Raw genomic sequence first — 16,710 nt, 5'->3', positions numbered from 1 at the left:
TAGGTGTGGAACTGTGAGAGTTCTCCTTTCTGCATTAGCATATCTACTGATATTACCACTGTTCAGATCTTGATTAGGCAGACAAATTGTTGAGGTGTCATGGGTGCAGTTTCTCTGTCATTTTGTGGAGACGCAATCTCACAGCAGACTCTCTGGTCCTCTGGATCTTGAAACCTTTTATCCTCTCTTTCCTGATGGTCTCTGTAAAGGTTGTGTTGTAGACATATTCCCTGAGGCTGGTCTCCACACAATCCACTGATTTCTGTATTGTGATCAGTGTGGTGTCCTGTAATTGTCATGATTTGCTGTAAAGAGGAGCTTCTTTGATGATGTGTGATAGCTATACTTATGTGTGGGGAAAAGGGTAAGTTTTAGAATGCAGCTAGGGATTGGTTGTCCAGTAAAGTGTTTCTAAGACATTGCATGATTAAACCAACTTTAAGCAACATCTATCTACAAATCCAGCCCTACAGATAACACTAGAATGAAAATTTCAACAGGAAGAGAATAACAACTCCAAAATAACACAGAATAAATAATCCCAGACAAGCAAATCTAAAGAGGGGAAACACACACGCACACACATACACACACAGCCCATCACCACACCAAAAACATAGGAATCAACAAACAGTGCTCATTGATAACTCTCAACACCAATGGTCTCAATTCTTCAATAAAAAGACATAAGCTAACAAATGGATGCAAAACCAAGATCCATCGTTCTGCTGTATGTTAACATCAAGAATAGAAATCACCTCAGGATTAAGCAATGGAAAGAGATATTCCAAAAAATAGGACCTAAGAAGCAAGCCAATGTAGCCATTTTAATGTCTGATAAAATAGACTTCAAACCAAAACTAATCAGAAGAGATAGGAAAAGGCACTACCTACTCATCAAAGGAAAAAAATCTACCAAGAGGATTTTGCAATTCTTAACATCTAGACACCAAAACACAAGGGCACCCAAGTTCATAAAAGAAACACTACTACAGCTTAAATATATACCGACCCTCACAGACTACACTGATAGTAGGAGGCAGCAAAATTGACCACATAATCAGACACACAGCAAATCTCAAATGATTCAAGAAAATCAAAATAACGCCCTGAATCATATTTGACCATTACAATTAAAGTTGAGTATTAACAACAACAACAGTCCAGAAAGTTTACAAACTCATGGAAACTTAACAATTCATTACTGAATGAAAAATGGGTTAAGACAGAAATCAAGAAAGAATTTAAGACTCTCTAGAATTGAATAAAAAACGAATATATAACATACCCAAACTTTTAAGATACAAAGAAGGTTGTTCTATGTGGCAAGTTCAAAGCATTAGGTGTTTACAAAAAACAGTTGAAGATACCTCATGCTAGTGACTTAACAGGAACCTCAAAGCTTTAAAACAAAAAGAAAAATTCACACTCAAAGGGGGTATATGACAAGAAATAAGCACTCAGATTAAATTAATAAAATATAAACAAACAAAAAACAACATAAAGGATCAATGAAACAAAGAGTTGGTTATTTGGAAAAATCAATAAGATTGATAAACCTTTGGCCAAATTAACTAAAGGGCACAGAAAAAAAATCCAGGTTAACAAAATTAGACATGAAAGGGGACATAACAGACACTGAAGACTTCCAGAGAATCATAAGGATATACTTTACAAACTTTTTCCAAATTGAAAAATCTAAAAGTAATGGATAATTTTCTGTAACAGGAACAAGTGAGCTGTTTGTCATCCCAGCTGCCATGCTAGCTTACACCTGAAATAATCACACAGAAACTGTATTCATTTAAACATTGCATGGCCCATTAGTTCTAGCCTATTATTGGCTAACTCTCACATCTTGATTCAACCCATTTCTAATAATCTGTATGTCACCATGAGGTCGTGACTTACCGGGAAAGATTCAGCATGTCTGACCTGGCAGCTCCATGGTGGCTCTCTCGTGTCTCTCCCTGAGTCTGCTTTCTTCCTCCCAGAATTCAATTCTGTCTTCTCCACCTACCTAAGTTCTGCCCTATCAGGCCAAGGCAGTTTCTTTATTCAACTAATGAAAGCAACACATAGACAGAAGGACCTCCTACACCAATTTTCTCTATATGTATCACTTACCAAAATTAAATCAAGATCAGATTGGCAATTTAAACAAACCTATACCTCTGAGTAAAATAGAAGCTGCAATCAAAAAGAGCCCAGGAACAGATGGTTTAGCACAGATTCTACCAGACTTTCAACGAGTTAAGACCAATACTCCCCAAATCATTGCACCAAATAGAAACACAAGCAACATTACCCAATTTGTTTTAAGAGGTCACAGTTACCCAAATCACATAGAGACCCAACAAAAAAAAGAGAACCACAGACTAATTTCCCTTATGAAAATTGATGCAAAATTCTCAATAAAAACCAAATTCAATAACATATCAAAAGATCATCCACCATGATCAACTAGGCTTCAGGCCAGTGTGTGTGTGTGTGTGTGTGTGTGTGTGTGTGTGTGTACACACCACCATATAATCAAACTGAAAAACAAAACTACATGATCATCTCATTATATTAAACAACAACAATAAAACACCTTTGAAAAGTTCAACATCCCTTCATGATGGAAGTCCTGGAGAGACTAGGGAATACAAAGAACATACCTCAATATAACAAAGATAGTTTCAGCAAGCCCACAGCCAACATCAACTTTAATGTAGAGAAACTCAAAGCAGTTCCACTAAAGTCAGGAACAAAACAAGGCTATATATCTTTTCTCTCCCTCTCTATCCAATATAGTATTTTAAGTCTTACCTAGAGCAATAAGTCAACTGAAAGAGATCAAGAGGATACAAATTAGAAAGGAAGATGCAAAAGTATCTATATTTGCAAATGATATGGTACTATATATAAGTGACCCTAAAAATTTCACCAGGAAACTCCTGGTGTTATTTTATTAATATTTTAAGGAAAGAATCTGGATACAAAATTAATTCACAAAATTACTTGATTTCCTATATAAAAATGACAAACAGACTGAGAAAGAAATTAGGGAAATAACACCTTTCCTAATACCCTCAAAATATAAAGCTTGTAACTTGAGGGTAACTCTAACAAAGCAAGTGAAAGACTTTGCTGATAAGATTTTTATGACATTGAGGAAATAAATTAAAGAAAACTTCAGATGATTGAGAGATCTCCATGCTCTTGGATAAGTAGTATTAATATAGTAAAAATATATTCTAAAAAATCAATCTACAGATTCAATGCTAATGAATCAAAATTCCAACACACCTCTCAATAGATCTTTTCAACTTTCCATATCTAGGTTGGTCACATATCCAGTGTTCTGGTACTCTGGCCATCCTGACTACAGGCCCCCCAAATTCCAGGTTCTGTCCAGGACAAGCCCTACCAACCCACAATCTACAGACTCCACATTGCCATATTTCAACCTCTCTTCCCAGCCATATCCTGCACAACTTGAGCCAGAATCTAGTTGGGCGAGCACATCTGGTCCTTCCTTCCTTGCACCCTTCCAAATTCCCAGATTTATCCCTCAGACTCTAGACTTCCCTTGGGACACAACCTTAAAGCCTTTCCAGCCAGCTGTGCTCGTCTGACTTCATTCCACCCAAGTCAATGCCAACTTTATGTCCAACCTGGTCTATATATCTTATGCTTTGTCCCATATGAGACACAGCACTAACAAAAGAAGTTCACATGCCCAGATCTCATCAAATAAATATGAACAATATGAAAAATCAGGACCATATCTCCCTACCAAAACCCACCAGTTCTATAGATATGTTCTCCAATGAAAATTGCCTAGATAAACCCTAGGGCACAGGAATAATAATAATAATAATAATAATAATAACTAATCAAAAAATTCAATAAATTTAAAGAAGAAACACACACACAAATAGTTCAATGAACCTCAAAATGTATGAACCAAAAGAGACTAAATTCCTGAGTGATGCCCAAGCAACACAAATATAAGGCTAGTAGAAATGATAAAGACAATCCATGATCTGAAAGCAGAAGTCAATAAAGAGATACAAGCATTGAAGAGCATTAAAGACAAAATGAAGATGGAATTGAAAAATCCAATAATCTAACTAGAAGACTCAAGGGAAAACCTTGCAAGTATAATGAATCAAACAGAAGATAGAATATCAGGATGTGTAGATAAAGTAGAGGATTTATAGCAAATAAACAAAGAATATGAGAAAATTAACAACATAGGAAAGGAACATTGAAGAAATGTGGGATACCATTAAAAGCCTAAATCTTCAAACTATCGTCATAGCTGAAGGAGTACAATTGCAGGTCAATAGGATAGATCAGATCTTCAACAAGAACATAGGAGAAACTCCCCAAACCAGGAAAAAAATATAATATATATATGTATATATATCATAGAGAATATCAACTAGACAAGAAAAACTCCCTGTGGAATATCATAGTTAAAACACTAAGTATACACAACACAACAAAGAAAGATCATAAAACGTTGCAAGAGAAAAACCACAAATCACATTAAGGGACAACTCATCAGGATAACAGCTGATCTCAGTAGAAACTGTGAAAGCCAGAAGAATTTGCAGTGATGCATTTCAAGTCCTAAAAACCTTGCTGTGGGACAATGATTTGTACACTGTCACTTGCATTGTAAATAAATGCTGATTGGCCAGTAGCCAGGCAGGAAGTATAGGCAGGGCAACCAGGTAGGAAGTAGAGGTGAGGTGACAAGAAAAAGGGAAGAGGATTCTGCAGTCTGCAGTGGTCACTCAGACACAGAGGAAGCCAGACACAGAGCAAGCAAGATGTGATTGCCTTCACTAAAAAATGTACCAAGCCACGTGGCTAAAACAGACAAGAATTATGGGTTAAAATATAAGTTATAAGAGTTAATAAGAAGCCTGAGCTAATAGGTCAATCAGTTTATAATTAATGTAGAGCTCTGTGTATTTCTTTGGGACTGAACAACTGTAGGACCAGGCAGGATAGAAACCTCAGTCAACAAGACCTAGATGATCAACCTAGACTAATGTACTCAGCAACATTTTCTGCCATAGTTGAAGGAGAAAGGAAAAATATCCATTATAAAAACAAACTAAAATATATAATCATATGCAATAGACCAAACCTAAAGCATATACAGAAAACAATATTTTTGACTGAATAAAAGACTGAGCATAGACTATAGACTGTAGCAAAAAAAACAAACAAAACTGTATTACTGAAACAGAAAGAACCATCGAGAACACAAACAGCATAATCAAAAATCAACAATGCAATGAATGTAGTTAATACACACCTTTCAGTGGTAATTTTACATATTAACGACCTCAGTTCTCCAACCAAATGACAGAGGCTGACTGAAACAAAATCTAAATATTTGTTGTCTACAAGAAACATATCTTAGCTTTAAAGATAAGCTCTGCCTTACAATAAAAGGACAATTAGAAGAATTCCAATCAAATGGGACCAGGTAGCAAGCAGGCATGGCCATCCTACTATCTCACATAACAGAATTCTAGCTAAAACTAATTAGAAGAGACAAAGAAGAGTACTTCAATAAAGGAATCAGTTAATCAAGAATATATTAGAACACTAAACATATATGCATCAAAACCTCATATACCTGACTTCATATAAAATGTACTAATGGGATTAAAAATATGTATTAACACACACCCAACAATAGTAGGCAATTTCACATACCTTTTTCTCCAATAGATAGATTTTCTGAACAAAAATCAAGCAGAAAATATCAGAATTAAATGTCATCATGAATTAAATGAATTTAATACATCTAGAGAATATTCCACTCAAACACAAAAGAACATACATTCCACTTGGCAGAGCACAGAAACTTCTCTAAAATAGATCATACCCTTGGACAAAATAAATCTTAATAATCCAGAAGGATTGAAATAACTCATGCATCCTATCTGACCATAAAGCAATAAAATATAAAATTAACAGCAAACAAATCTTTAAAAGTATACAAACTGATATAAACAACTCATTACTAAATGATGAGTAGGTCAAAGAAGAATTTAAGGTAGCTGGGCAGTGATGATGCCTGCCTTTAATCCCTGTGCTTAGTAGGCAGAGACAGAGGAACTCTGTGAGTTTGAGGTCAGACTGGTCTACAAAGCAAGTTCCAGGATAGACAAAGGTACACAGAGAAACTCTGCCTTTAAAACAAAAATCAGGAAATAAATAAGAACTCTACTGGAAATAAGTGGAAATGAAAATATATTACAACAAAATTTGTGGGAAACATTGAAAGTAGTCACATGAGGGCAATTTATAGCTCTAAGTGCCTACATTAAAAAAAACAGAAAAAGCATAAATAAATGACTTATTGGTGTAATCCCAAAACAAGAACAAACAAAATCAAATCCACTACACACCAAGTAATATTAAAAATCAGAACCAAACTTAACGAACTATATACAAAGAAATCAATACAAAGAATTGGGGATCTAAGGATGATGTTTTGAGAAAATAAACAAGATCAAAAGGCACTTGACCCAACTAACCAGATGAAAGAAATAGAGGACCCAGATTAATAGAATCAGAAGGGAACAGGGAAATATTGCAACAGACACCAAAGAAATTCAGGCTAAATAAGGGAATGGTTTAAACACCTCTATTCCAGTAGGTTGAAAAATCTAATAGAAGGGTGAATATCTAGATTCAACCAAGACACCAAAATTAAACCAAGAAGAGATAAACACCCTAAACAGACCAAAACAAATGAGGGGGCTTAAAGAGTAATAAAAATTCTTCTAGCTAAAAATGTCTTGGTAAAGATAAATTCACAGCAGAATTCTACAAGACTGTAAAAGAAAACTTACAGGAAATCCTCCCAAACTAATAAAGAAAAGTCAAAATAGAAAGGAGGTTACCAAAGTCTCTCTATGAAGACAGTATCACTCAGACCAAACTAAGTAGATACAACAAATAAAGGAAACTACAGGCCGGCATCCCTGATGACTATAGATTCAAAATTCCTCAATAAAATACTTTCAAACTGAATAAAGATATATCAAAAAAGCTTATCCACTATGAACAAGTTGGTTTTATTCCTGAGATACAGGGAAGATTCAACACAAGCAAGTCAATAAATGTAGTAAATTACACACATGGAATAAAAGACAAAAATCATATATTCATTCCAATAGATGCAGATAAAGCCTTTGACAAAATCCAGCATGCCTTTATGATAAAAGTCCTGGAAAGAGTAGGATTGAAGAGAACATACCACAACAATAAAGGCTTTATATGAGAAACCCAGAGCCAACATCGTCCTCAATGGAGGAAAACATGGAGCAATCCCATTAAAATCTGGAACAAGACAGGAATATCCATTATCTCCACTACTTTTCAACATAGTGCTCAAAACACTGGCTGGAACAATAAGGCGAGAGAAGAAAATTAAAGAAATACAAATAGGAAAAGAAGTAAATTATCCTTGTTTGCAGATGACATATTAAACATACAAGATTTCAAAAACCCCACCAGAAAACTTCCAGAAATGATCGAAAATTTCAGCAAATTGACAGGGTACAGAATCAACTTACAGCTAAACTTCTAATAGAGGATTAATAGCCAGGAAAAATATAAAGAATTCAAAAAAAAAAAAAGATCAAGTAAACGAAGGACCCATTCAAATAATGGGCATGGTTCTGAATAGGGAGTTCCCAAAAAGAGAAATAAAGATGGGTAAGAAATGTCTCAAAATGTGTTCATCATCCCTAGGAATTTTGGAAATGCAAATTAAAACAACTTTGAGATTTCATCTTACTCCAGTCTGAATGGGTATGATCACCAAAACAACAGACAATTTCTGGAGAGGATGTGAAGACAGGGGACCCATATTCACTCTTGGTAGAATTACAAACTTGTCTGTCACTCTGGAAGTCAGTGTAGAGATCCATCAAAAAGATGAAAATAAATCTACCATATGACTAACCCAGATACAGCACTTCCTCGCATATGCCCAAAGGATTCAATATCCTATTCCACATATATTTGCCCATCCGTCTTAGCTGCCACTCTATGCACAATAGTTTGAAAATGAAAACTACCAAAACACCTCCAACTGATGAGTGGATATTGAAAATGAGGTGCATATCCACTATGGAATACTGCTTAACTCTAAAGAATAATGTAATGTGGGAGTCCCCTCTGTGTGCTGTAATTACCATTAATGAATAAAAAAAACTGCCTTGGCCTGTTGATAGGGCAGAATGTAGGTAGGTGGGGAAGATAGAGTTGAATGCTGGTAGAAAGAAGGGCAGAGGAGAGGAACATGGCTCTCTCCTCTCCCTGTCATGGCTTGTGCCCGTCCCCTCATATTGGTGTACTCTGAAAAGGGGGAGTCATCTGGCAAGAATGTCACTTTGCCAGCTGTCTTCAAAACTCCCATTTGACCGGATATTGTGAACTTTGTTCACACCAACTTGAGGAAAAACAACAGGCAGCCCTATGCCATCATCAGACCAGTGCTGAGTCTTGGGGTACTGGCAGAGCTGTGACTCGAATTCCCAGAGTTCGAGGTGGTGGTACCCACTGTTCTGGCCAGGGTGTCTTTGGAAATATGTGTCGTGGAGGCTGCATGTTTGCACCAACCAAAACCTGGCGTTGTTGGCACCGCTGAGTGAACACAACCCAAAAGTAATATGCCATCTGTTCTGCCCTGGCTGCCTCAGCCTTACCAGTTTTGGTGATGTCTAAAGTTCATCGTATTGAGGAAGTTCCTGAACTTCCTTTGGTAGTTGAAGATAAGGTTGAAGGTTACAAGAAGACCAAGGAGGCTGTTCAGCTGCTTAAGAAACTTAAAGCTTGGAATGACATCAAAAAGGTCTATGCCTCTCAGAGAATGGGAGCTGGCAAAGGCAAAATGAGAAACAGACGATGTATCCAGCACAGGGGGCCCTGCATCATCTATAATGAAGATAATGGTATCATCAAAGCCTTCAGAAACATCCCTGGTATTACTCTGCTTAATGTCAGCAAGCTGAAAATTTTGAAACTTGCTCCTGGTGGGCATGTGGGGCATTTCTGCATCTGGACTGAAAGTGCTTTCCGCAACTTGGATGAGTTGTGTGGCACTTGGCATAAGGCTACTACCCCTCAAGAGTAACTATAAACCTTCCCATGCACAATGATGAACACAGACCTTAGCAGAATCTTGAAAAGTCCAGAGATCCAAAGAGCCCTCCAAGCACCACACAAGAAGATTCAGCGTGGAATCTTAAAGAAGAATCCACTGAAGAACCTGAGAATCATGTTGAAGCTGAACCCATATGCAAAGACTATGCTCAGGAATACCATTCTTCGCCAGGCCAGAAATCACAAACTCCAGGTAAAGAAAATGGAAGCAGCAGCAGCAGCAGCTCTGGCTGCCAAATCAGAGAAGGGGCCTGCAGACAAGAAGCCTGCAGAAAGTAAGAAAGAAAACAAGCCTGTGGATGTCAAGAAGCAGAAGAAGCCTGCAGGAAAAAAGGCTGCAGCTACCAAGAAACCAGCAGCTGAGAAAAAGCCAATAGGGAAGAAACCAACTAAAGAAGAGAAAAAGCCTGCTGCTTAATCTATTAAAATTTCTTTCATTCCATTGAGCAAATAGAGACAGCCTATTTGAATAAAAACCTGATCAAAGATGCAGAAAAAAAAAAGGAAAAAAAGAGCAGAGTCAGGGAGAAGCCATGGGAGACAGACGCTGGGAATTTTATCCGGTAAAATTAGCCAATAAGAAGATAGAGCTAAAGAGCCAAGCAGTGTTTTAATTAATACAGTTTCTGTGTGATTATTTCGGGGCTGAGCAACTGGGTGGCAAGGAACCAACAAGCCTCTCTCCCCCAACAATAATGAAAACACCAGGCAGAGGTGGAACATGCCATAATTCCTGCACTTAGGAGGCAGAGATGGGCAGAACTCTATGAATTTGAGGCCATCCTGGTCTACAGAGCAAGTTCCAGGAAAGCCAGGGCAACACAGAAAAACCCTGTCTCAAAAAACCCAAACAACAACAACAAAGAATAATGATATCATGAAACTTGTAGGTAAGTGGGTGGGACTAGAAAATTTTACAGCGTGAAGTAACACAGGACCAGAAAAGCAAATTCCACATGTCCCTTCTCATTTGTTCTTCCTAGCTCCAAATCATCCAGTAAGCATCTGTCATCTGGAGTAACTGCAGAACCAGGAAAGTAAAAAGGTGCAAGGGTGGGGGTGCTAGAGAGGGAAATAGCAGGAAAAATGATGTAAAGGAAGAATGGGGAAAAGGAGAGCTTTGATAGAGAGCCAAAATGCCTTGTGCACACAGATTAGCCCTGGAGAAGAAAAGTTAACACGAAGCTTAACTTTTCAATGGAATGAGGCGCAAAGCTGCTCTTCCTGGAATTTGAGGAATGATGTTGTTTTACAGCCTGGTGGTCCTTTGCTGTCTGATGAGACGGGCTCTGTCTGCATCTCCCAAAATTTATGTTCTTACTTATCCAAGACCCTTTCCCCTAATCTTGAGCATTGTTTTAGACCATAAAACCACTCTTATGCTCTTATGAATGAGGTCACCTATGCTTTACAACAGCCTAAATGACTTCTGTGTTATCTTAGGGCCATGTCAATCCCAACACCCACAGCCTATGCCTACCTCAATCAGACTCCCTAGACCCTAAATGTTGGGCACTATCTCTATGTCAACAGTACCCATTCTTGTGAGAGAAGCCAGATATACTTTTTAAGGAATCACAATGTAAGCATGTCTTAAATTGTACACTTGGGACTAAGTTAATTGTGATCTAAATACGTTTTTTCAAAAATTATACTGTGTTTAAATATGGCTAAAGTAAAATTATCTGGATCAGACTCTATAAGTCCTGGTTCAGCACCAGTTATGATAAAATCAGGCTGAATCAAGTTTTATTCTTGTCTCTTTATGGATCATCTTTTCCATATCTTCTGTAAAACTTGCAGGGGAACACCAAAGGCTTTAACTAGACAGGGGGATGGAAGAAAGTAAGAAAGGGGGAGGGATAATTAACACTAAAGATATTTGAAATATTGAGATATACATAAAGAATCTTATTATTTTTCATTTACTTAAAATTATACATAATGAATGTTAATGCATGTGTACATCTACACATATGTATTTTGAATGAAGTTATTCAACTTGAGCTAAAAAAATTGTTCCCTGCATGAGCCATAGACTGCCCAGAAAAAAATTCTAGTAGGCACGAGAAACTCCCTTTGAAGCTGTCAGTCATAGGAATTTAAGAGACTCCCCGAGCACTATAGGCTGTTGCTTTTGCCCTCGATTGCCTCTTAAAAGTTGAAGGTGAGTCCCTATTGCTGGATGTTACCTGAAAGCCTCCTCCTCGAGGACTAGCTTTCATAGTACTGGAAGGTGCCATGCAACCCACTGAAGGAGGAAAGCAATCAATAGCCATACACAGTTGTGACTTCTAGAAACCGTAAGTGTGACCAGCATGACAAGATACCCCAAATGGTGCAATAATGCCACATATTTGGTGGTAACCTACAGTTGTCTATTTGAACTTGAGTCCTGTTCAACAGGAAGGAAATCATGCCAGATACTGGAAATCTCGTTAACTATCCATGGACAGTGAGGTCACGGATCTTAGAGGAGAGTGCAGTACTGACATTTTCCTAAACCAGTATAAATTTCTGTCTCCTAAAAACTTAGCCCCATACCCACAAGTAAGTGTTTCTATCCCCGCTCATCGAAGAAGCTTCTATTTATAGCAAACAGAGACCATTCTAGAAGACCACAACAGCTCATAATGCAGAGAGCAATAGATCACATAGAGTCCAGCAGCAAATGGATGTATCTACAACACAACTCTTGAGTGTGTGGCTCAGGGAACCTTGTGGAAGAGAGGGGATGGAAAGATTGTAAAGAACCAGAAGACCAAGAAGGCTGCTTTAAGATTGTGTTTTCTAAATATGACAACTACACCCATGAAATCTCAATATTATGGCTGCTTAAACAAGAGCTGACCAATAACAACTATGTTTAATGTGGATAGGGGAACGTACCTGGGGCCCTACTCTTAGATAAAGAACTACAGGCTATTAAAAACCACTGAGACTTGGAGAGTTAGTCTTCTTCAAAGAAGATTCGATAAGTGGACAATCTTAATAAATATATAAAATCAACACAAAATGGACTCAGTAGGTTGCATTTAGATATTTATTCACACACACACATGCACGCACACACATGCACATACATGTAACAATAATAATTATAATAATTAAAGAAAAAGAGGCCATGAGTTGGAAAGGGTAAAGGAAGACATAGGTGTTGCGGGAGGCATGAGAAAGAGGCAGGGAAATGATACAATTATATTTTAACTAAATTAAAAGGAAAAACCTGGGCAGGTATGCCACAGCAATTCCCCATCAATGTAGTACCAGCTTCTGTCTTAGTTTTCTCTCTACTGTGGTGGTAAAAACACTGGCCAAGGTGAACTTGGAGAGGAACAGGCATATTTGGTTTACACATCTTGATCACAGTCTATCATTGAGTTCATTCAGAGCATGAACTCAAACAGAAGGCAGGAGCTAAGGCATGAAGTCATAAAAGAATGTTGGCTTGTTTTCCATGGCTCCCTCAGTTTGCTTTCTTATACAACTATGAACTACCTCCGCAATGTTGCACTACCCATAGTGACCTGGGATCTCCTATATCAATATTTAAGCCATAAAACACCCCACAGATGTATCAACAGGCCAGTCTTATGGATGCGTTTTCTCAACTGAGGTTCTCTTTTTCCATATGATCCTAGCTTACCTCAAGTTGACTAACCAGCACACGTGTGTTTAAAATAGAGTACTTACATACATTTTTTAAAAAAGCATACTAAGAAGTATGGAGGGGCAGATTTCAAGAAAAAGGGAGTAAAACACATGTGGTAAAAATGGAGAAAGAGGAAAAATTGAATAGGAAAAATTAAGTGGGGTGAGGAATGGGAACAAAGTGTAGAAGAAGGATTATGAGGAGGGATAACTAATATTAAAAATCTTTTTTAAAAAGCCAATAAAAATCTACTACTGTAGAATTTTTGTAAAATAGATGCATGTAAATATATAAATTGAGTTTAAACTGTATGCTCTCAAATGAAAAGTTCAGTGTGAGGTACAAGTCACCCTTTTCATTTAAATTTGTTGGTCAGTTGGGTCCCATGAACCACTCAAATGTTACAGAATATTGCCTTTGCTCTTGGTTTCCCCAGCAGAACATGATGGAAAGACCCATGTCTTAGTCACTGTTCTATTGCCATGAAGTGATGTAGGTGTGTCTTCTATCTATCTGTTGATTTCATTCTTTAATAAAGAAACTGCCTTGGCCAGCCCTTAGGTGGGTGGAGTAGACAGAACAGGAAGAAGGAAGTGAGGTAGATGGCTCAGACAATTGCCCTGCCTCTCCTCTCAGAGACAATCGCCATGCCTCGCCTCTCTGGGGCAGATGCCATGTCTCTCCTCTCTGAGACAGACACGATGAAGCTCCAGCCCAAGATGGGCGTACGCTAGAATCTTCCTGGTAAGGCACCACTTTGTGGCGCTACACAGATTATTAGATATTGGTTAATCAAGATGTGAGTAAGAGGCTGAAACTAATGGGCCAGGCAGTGTTTAAATGAATACAGTTTGTGTGTTGTTATTTCGGGTTATAAGCTAGCCAGGTGGCCAAGAGCCGGGCGGAGCGAAAAGCAGGTCTGCCTGCTGCTCCCCACTACAATGAAGAGACATCATGACCAAAGCAACTCTCAAGAAAGTAATTGAGGTCTTGCTTACAGTTTCAGAGGTTTAGTGCATTATCATCATGTCAGGAAGCATGGCAGCATGCATGGCACTGGAGTAGTAGCCAAGAGCTACATCTTGATTCAAAGGCAGAGAGAGTGAGGCGGGCTGAGCTTGGCTGGCATGGGCTTTTGAAAATCTCATATCCAACTCCCAGTGACACACTTCCTCCAACAAGGCCACACCTCCTAACCCTTGTAATCCTCTCAAACAGTTCCATTCTCTGGTGATGAAACATTCAAATATATGAGCCTATGGGGCAATTTTTAATCAAACCACCACACTCTACTTCCTGGTCATCATAGGCTTGCAGTCATATTATAATGAAAAATATATTCAGTACAACTTCAAAAGTCCCCACAGTTTTTTAGCCTCAATACTATTTAAAAGTCCACAGTTCATAGACTCTTCTGAGACTCACAGCAATCTCTTAACTATAACCCCCTGTGAGATCAAAACCCAAAATCAGATTGCATACTTCTAACAATGGTTATACCTTATCATTCCAAAAGGGATAAAAGTAAGAACAGTGAGAAAATACTGGACTGAAATCTAGCAGGGCAAGCTCCAAATTCTGCATCTCCATCTGATGTCAAATGACTCCAGATTCCAACTCTTTCCTGCTTTATTGACTACAACATCTTCTCTCTCTTGGGCTAGTTCCATACCTGGCCTGACGATTTCTTTGGTAGACAACTATGACTCTGGCATCTCCAACATCTTGAGGTCTCCAAGGAAATTCAGACTTCACCTTGACTGCTTCACATAATGGACTCTCTAAGCCTCTATGTATAGACAATTCTGACACATGCCTGGCTTCAGCATCTTTCTTTAGCCATAGAGAGAGATTCTACAACTGCTTCTTGTATCCTTGACTCTAAAGTCAGAGCCATATGGCTAAAGCTGCCAAATTCTACTGCTTGAGGGGCTGAAACTTGGGCTCATTGTTTAGTTACATTTGTATTAAATTTCTGTTGTTGATGGTTTCCTTCACTGCTTAAACTTCTCTTTAATTCATTCACACAATTTGGAAGCTTAGCTGCATGGCATCACTGCTTCCTTTACTACATTTATCATCAGGCTTCTCTTTAATGTTTTCATATCCTTGAGCACAGGACTGAGCTCTGTTGTATTACCAAAGAGTTCCACAACAACCCAGAATGGAACATAACAAAGGTTTATTTATTTGGGAATAAAGTCACAACAAGGGTAGTGACCCACATTCTCGGCATGGAACCAAAACCAGGAGCAAAGAGGGCCGCACATGCAGGTCTGAATTTATAACACATGAGATCACACCCAAAGTGGGCCAGTACCTCAAAGGCTATTTGTTGAAGGAGTTCCCACAACACCTCTCCCTTTTGTCTAAATAAGAGAGTTCTAAGCCTAATACAAAACTATATACAATAAGAACAAATATCAAGTATTATCTAGGGAAAAGAAAAGGCAAGAACATACATAAAAATTAGAATTATAACTAGCATGAACAACATTAAACAGGAAACATATGCTAAATGTTTCAATAGTTATTCTATCCTAAGGAGTCTAAGTCTTACATTTAAAATGACTTCGCTAAGTCATGAGAGGAAAGTAACTATGTCTATCTAGTATTCGACCCCATCAAAGACCTGAGAAGGGAAATAATATTACCTGAGTAAACAGGAAGTACAATCAGGCAACTTCCAAAAGGTGTATGAAATGACAGAGACAACAAGCTAACTGGAAAATCATCCAGAGTATCATTTGTAACTTTGGGGCAACCAACTTAGGTAAGGCCCACAATATCTGACAGAGCATTTTAAGAGACAGGAAAATTTGAAAAACTATCTTACCCAATCTTGGCAAGGTTTGTCATTCTTTTTTCTTGAATCCTGCTTATACAGTTTGGACACCATGAATTTTGTCAGTAGTTGAGGCAGGGGCAGTTCTTTGCCAAAACACCAGTTTTGTCAAAAAGAAAACAAGCTTTAAGTGCCCAACATTCTCTCAGGAATAGATCAGTGCTGCCAGGAGCAATCATGTTTCACATCAACAGAATCCTAAGTTATTTAAATGCCATATTTTACAGTTCTTTGATGTGGTTGAAGATTACCTGTCTATGTGGAATACAATCTTTATGCATCTATAGAACATGATTAGTCTAACTATAAGTATGACAAACATGGGTGACTTTTGACATGTAATTATTAACAACTATATAAATTAAAGACTAAGGCTTCAAATTTAAAAATTATTTAAAATTATTAAAAAGATATATGTGTATCTTGATTAGAGGTAGAAACATAGTGCAATATGATAAATAAATCTTAAAATTGCATTATTATACAAAATATCTTAAGCAGAGGTAGAAACAGGCACACATACAATGTGACAAAATAAATTCACATAGGTGTACAAATATTGTAAGCAGAAATAGGAGCTTGTACAATATAATAAATATAATTTGAATTTGTATGAATATACAAGAATTTAGACCACTATAAATTGTCAACAAATAATAGCTCACAAGTAATAATCTACCTCTTATCCCATCCCATTCATTCCCCCTTTTTTAAAATAAAGAGATCCCCGAGCCTACTTCATTTCCATCCCCAATCCTATACCACTTATTACCAACCCATAAAAGATGTCTCTAACCATGAGGACAAATTTTTGGGAGAGGGGATATTATTTTTTAGAATTACTTCCAGTTCTCATGGGGGAGATGTTATTTTTGTGGGATCCTGTAAAAATTAAAATGATGGTTAAGTTCCACGATTACTGTCTGGTACAACTGCAGATAGTCTCTGAGTAGTTGCTAGGGTTTTCTGAAGTTCTTATTTGAAGTTCTGGCCAGAATGTTATAAGAAGGTACACCATTTC

At 37.7% G+C, this 16,710-nt stretch overlaps 1 pseudogene; it reads left to right on the top strand.

Moving 5' to 3' along the window:
* Positions 1-8,327: 8,327 nt before the first annotated feature.
* Positions 8,328-9,610, top strand: LOC119808141 (annotated as a pseudogene).
* Positions 9,611-16,710: the final 7,100 nt, after the last annotated feature.

This window comes from Arvicola amphibius, chromosome 2 (assembly GCF_903992535.2).
Source record: "Arvicola amphibius chromosome 2, mArvAmp1.2, whole genome shotgun sequence".
In the NCBI taxonomy this organism is placed as follows: Eukaryota; Metazoa; Chordata; class Mammalia; order Rodentia; family Cricetidae; genus Arvicola; species Arvicola amphibius.
The sequence above is the reverse complement of the archived record's forward strand: the minus strand, read 5'-3'. Positions and strand labels throughout refer to the sequence as shown.